This window comes from Rhea americana, unplaced genomic scaffold (genome assembly GCF_003343005.1).
Source record: "Rhea americana isolate MKP2758 unplaced genomic scaffold, rheAme1 scaffold_310, whole genome shotgun sequence".
NCBI lineage: Eukaryota > Metazoa > Chordata > Aves > Rheiformes > Rheidae > Rhea > Rhea americana.
This window is the reverse complement of record NW_028186436.1, coordinates 131,252-135,770: the sequence shown is the minus strand read 5'-3', so window position 1 is coordinate 135,770 and position 4,519 is coordinate 131,252. Positions and strand designations below refer to the sequence as shown.

Sequence of the window (4,519 nt, the reverse complement as noted above, 5' to 3'; positions counted from 1 at the left end):
ATTCACTGTTATTTATGATTTTTTATTGTCATTCTCTTTATATTCTACTACAAACTTCCATCTGCCTGTTACTTTATAACATGAGCTCCTACATTTCCTTCCTGGGGATGGATGGATGGATAAATAGATAAATGGAAAATTAAAAAGAAAACAATTTGCTTAACTGTTTTAGATATTTTTAAATTAAATGTCTATGATACTTGCAATGAAACCACGGAAACATTAAAATATGGCTGCCAGCCTGATGAGCAAGGGTGAAAGAGAAAAACAACTCCCAGAGAGGAGAGTGTGCCTTATCAATGGCATGCAAATTTCCTTTACCACTACAAGCCAAAAAGTGTGTTCCCTTTAAGGGAAAAACTATGAATTTTTAAAGGCTGAAAAAGTACCTTCATTTACAATTTCTAGAGATCCAAAACCCATATACCAAATACCGCATATAAATAACCAAAACAACCAGAAGCCAAGGGTTAGGTAAGCTGAGAGTGAAACTATGAAGGATGACTAAGAGGAATCTGTCTTCCAATGTTTGGCAAGAGGGATACGGTACAGATGTGACACTAATGCCTGGCTGGTTCAGGTATGGATGTTGCCAGATCCCGTGTGTAGCAAAACATGACCTGCACCTGTGGTACCTCTACATCGTCCTTTGTGCCCCCAACACAAGCTTCTAGATTGGTGTGTCCTTATTGATAGCCGTGTAAGAGAAAATACAAGTACATATGTAGTTTGTAGATAAGGAGTCTATCCATTTGATAACCAGAGGATGATTTGACAGTGGAGAGGTAAGCTCCTGGCTGACACAGTATGTGCTCACAAGTAGTCCAGTGCATGCACAGTCTCAGGATCAGGGAGAAATCACCAGGACAGTCATAAAACAAAGGCCACTCTCCTAAGCACACTGCCCAGGAGGATGGCTGCAGTATATGCTCTGATTAATGCACGGAATTGCAATAGTGCAAGTTAACGCTTCCTTGAGCCTTGCATGATGTGCTTGCGAAGGATCCTTGGGAAGGTCATGCCCACGCTTTACGGCTTGGCTGCAAGCTGAGCAGCGCCCTGAACGCTGACCTCAGATGTGACCAGAGTGTAAGTACTGGAATAGACGTCAAACTGGGATAGCTCCACAGATGCTGGTGGCAGCTCCTTCACTTGACACCACGAGGTTCAGTGTCCTTTGAGGTTAAATTCCTCTCTGTTTCAGAGGGGGGGATGAAGCATTCAGTCCTCCTAATGTGCGCTGCGCTCTGCACAGGGGAAACAAACCTTTGATAAAGTTGGGGAGAACTTCTGCAAATAAACCTTGCTATGACCAATACACTGAATAAAACTTCAATTCCCACAAGTTACGAACCATCTCAGTCCCTGCCTCTCCCTCTGAAATGCCACTGGACTAACACAAAGAAGAAGCCGTGCAAAAAAAAAAAAGGAACATTAAAGTACAGAAATCATGTAGAAGCAAACATGAAGAGGTTTCTACCCAATGAAGTGGGAGAAAAAACAATTAAATCACATGAAAAACCTGTTGCTGCCACCTCTGCATTTGGCCAACAAAGAGGGATAGAGAGGCCCCACTTGGTAAATATATATGTTCTTGCTGGATCAAAGGGGTAAGAATGGAAGCGACTCCTTAGGCTGTATGGACCTGATCCAGCAGGTTTCTCTACTAATTTCTGTGGGCTTTGGCTGAGGTCCAGGCAGCACAACCAACCCAGACCATGGCTAGCCTTGCTTAGCAAATAAAAGCCCTGCCGTTGGCACCGATTTGTACTCTCGATCTGCTCTCCTGAGCTCGAATCCTTTCCTCGGCCCCAAAGCGCTTGCCGGCATCTCGGAGGGGTTTAAGCAGGACAGCCGAGCACGTCCTCGCAGCGCGACGCCGTTACCGCTTCGCGTAGCGGCGAGAGCGGCGCTCGCGCTAGGTGCCGGGGCGGCGGCCGCCTCGGCGAGCCGTCCCGCGCGGACGCGCTCCCGGCGGAGCCTCCTCCTCCCTCCTCCTCCTCCTCCTCCGTGCGGCACCGGGGCAGCCCGCGCGCGCCGAAGGGCGCAGAGGGCCGGCGCGCAAGGGCATCGTCGCGCCTTCGCGCCTTCGCGCAGGCCTCCCGAAGCGCAGGCGCTTTCCGAGGGACGTTTCTGGGGCAGCGTTTGCTGCTGCCTTGCCTCGAGCGATCACCCAGGGCTTGTTCACCCTGGAGAGCCGTACCACCAGTATTTTGCACAACCGCAGTTAAATCAGTACCGCACCTGTGTTGTAGCTCGCGTTACCTTGGCGTGAAGGGGAGCGCAGCGCTTCTCGAGCCCTTAAACCCCCCCCCGAGCAAACAACGTGCTAAATGGACACCCAAAGAAAACGTGAACGCTGTTGTATTTTTTGACATTTCATACTCAGTAACAGCTGTAGAGTTACTGTAAAATTGCAGTTGGTTTACTAAAAATAAAATACCATTAGATCACAGATCTAGCTTTTAGAACCCAAACAGGAATTAAATCCTTCATTCTTTTTTTTTTTAATTATTTTATTTTTCCTCCCTGTATTATTAAAGAGGAGAGGAGAAAATGAACAATGAATTACACAAAGTAAGGGATTTATGCAAAGCATCATAATTCATACAAATCCTGGGTGTACAAAGACAGAGAAACTCTACAAGCCAATGCATCCACATGGAATAACCTCAGGGAAACTGTGCTTGCACTTTTGAGAAGAAAGCGTTTAACCTTTGGAAGAGCCTGCATTATCAAACTGTGTCTACGGCAAAATACCGTTTTTAAAAGCCCTGAGAGCTCCCACTCCCAGACTGTGTCTGTGATTGTGGACAAAAAGAAAACGCCCTCAGCTTTACTAAACAGCAACAAATTTAATCCCAGGAACTTTAAATCTCTTGCTGGAGCAGGGCACCTCCATGTTCTATGCCCAGATTTCCCATATTAACAGCACGGATAATAATATTACCAAATGCCAGAGAAGAGCGTTGTAATGATGCAGTCATTAATGCTCAAAAACCACCCGAATGTCTTGGCAATTGGTGCCAATCCAGCTATCTAATCAAGGCGAATTTGGTCTGTAAGAGAAAAGTGATTGCAGGCAATATAGAGCCAGACTTCTGTGAAAAGAGCCTAAAGATAAAATACCGAAGAAACAGGTTGTATTAGTAACATATATCTCAGTCAATAAAGCTGATGTTTCAAGGTATTAATATTACCACTGTGCATGGAAAGAAACAAAAAAGTTCCCGTCCTGCAGATACTGTAACCTAGACAGGCAGCCTAGAGGAAGGAAAAGAAAAACCTTTCTCTGCCTCATGTGTTGGAAGCTAAAGCACTAGATTCCCGACCAAAATCACACAGGGTGTTTGCAGCAGAGCTCTGAAGTGACCTTAAGTGTTTGGTTCTCCTCTCCACTCGCCCAAATCTAGCAATACTGTAAAACTCTTCTGTTTTTAAGCAATACATATATATTGCTTAAAATATATTTTATATATATACATCTATATATACACACACCTGTATATACAAATCAATCTAGATCTGGTGTCCCAAATCAGCGCTGCAGATCTGAAGCCATCTTTGCCTCTGATCCCCAGCGTTACGTGTGTTCACAGCCCGCGGACTCTCGGGACAATTCACAACAGCGATATTAATTCCCTATCGGCCCAAGTCCAACTTTCAGCAGCGTAAGGGAGAAATCCTGGGCTCCGTGAAGCCAGCGGGAGTTTTGCCATGGATTTCAGCGGTGCCCAGATTTCACCCCGGGTGCTCCGGTGGGAACTGCCGATGGGCCCTGGCATGCCCGGAGCGGAGCGTGATACGACAGCCAAGGATTTCTACACTTTTTACTCTAAAGGAGTTCACTTTTGATGGGATTACAGCTAATTAAAATTTAAAATTCAAATTAACTATCGAAAAGGTCATCTTGAAAATCCGTAGGCATCTGGTATTTATCAGCTGACACACAACTAAAGATAAATCCGCGGAAGCATGCCACCTTTCCCAGTGTCGCCTTTCACTCCATCCCCGCCGCGAGTCGCGCGGGGCGGGGGACCCCCGCGCGGGGCGCGACCTCCGCGGGCGCGCAGCGCTGCGCCCCGTGCGCGCGGCTCGCCCCGGGGCAGCGGAGCCCGGCGCCTTCCTCCTTCTCCCTCCTCCTCCTCCGGCGGCAGCGGCGGCACGTCCGGCTGCAGCGCCCCGCGGCCGTGCGCGCCCGCTGCGCGGCGGCGCAGCCCCGGCGCGGAGTTGGGAGCGGGACGGGGGGGTGGGGAGGAGGAGGAGGAGGAGGAGGAGGCGGCGGGAGGAGGCAGGGCGGCGGCGGCAGCGCGCTCCGCGGCGGCGGGGGCTATTGTGTGCACCAGGCGGGGACGCACCGCACACGCACACACTCGCCTCGGAGGGAAAGTATCGCGAGAGCGGCCGGCCAGCAACCTGCTCCGCAGCACCGCCGGCCCCGCGCCGCACCCGCGCCGCGGCCGCGCAGGGGCGCGCAGCGCGCACATGCCCACGCCGCGCCGCGCCGCCGCCCGCCGGT

The 4,519-nt window shown here is 49.8% G+C and overlaps 1 protein-coding gene across 1 annotated transcript in view; it reads left to right on the top strand.

Annotated features, from left to right (window-relative positions):
* The first annotated feature begins 4,470 nt into the window (after positions 1-4,470).
* The window catches only part of ZBTB42 (zinc finger and BTB domain containing 42), a 6,439-nt gene continuing 6,390 nt past the window's right edge, over positions 4,471-4,519 (top strand). The window contains exon 1 of the mRNA XM_085310119.1: positions 4,471-4,517. The gene's annotated coding sequence lies outside the window, so the exon portion shown is untranslated. The remainder of the gene's footprint in view (positions 4,518-4,519) is intronic.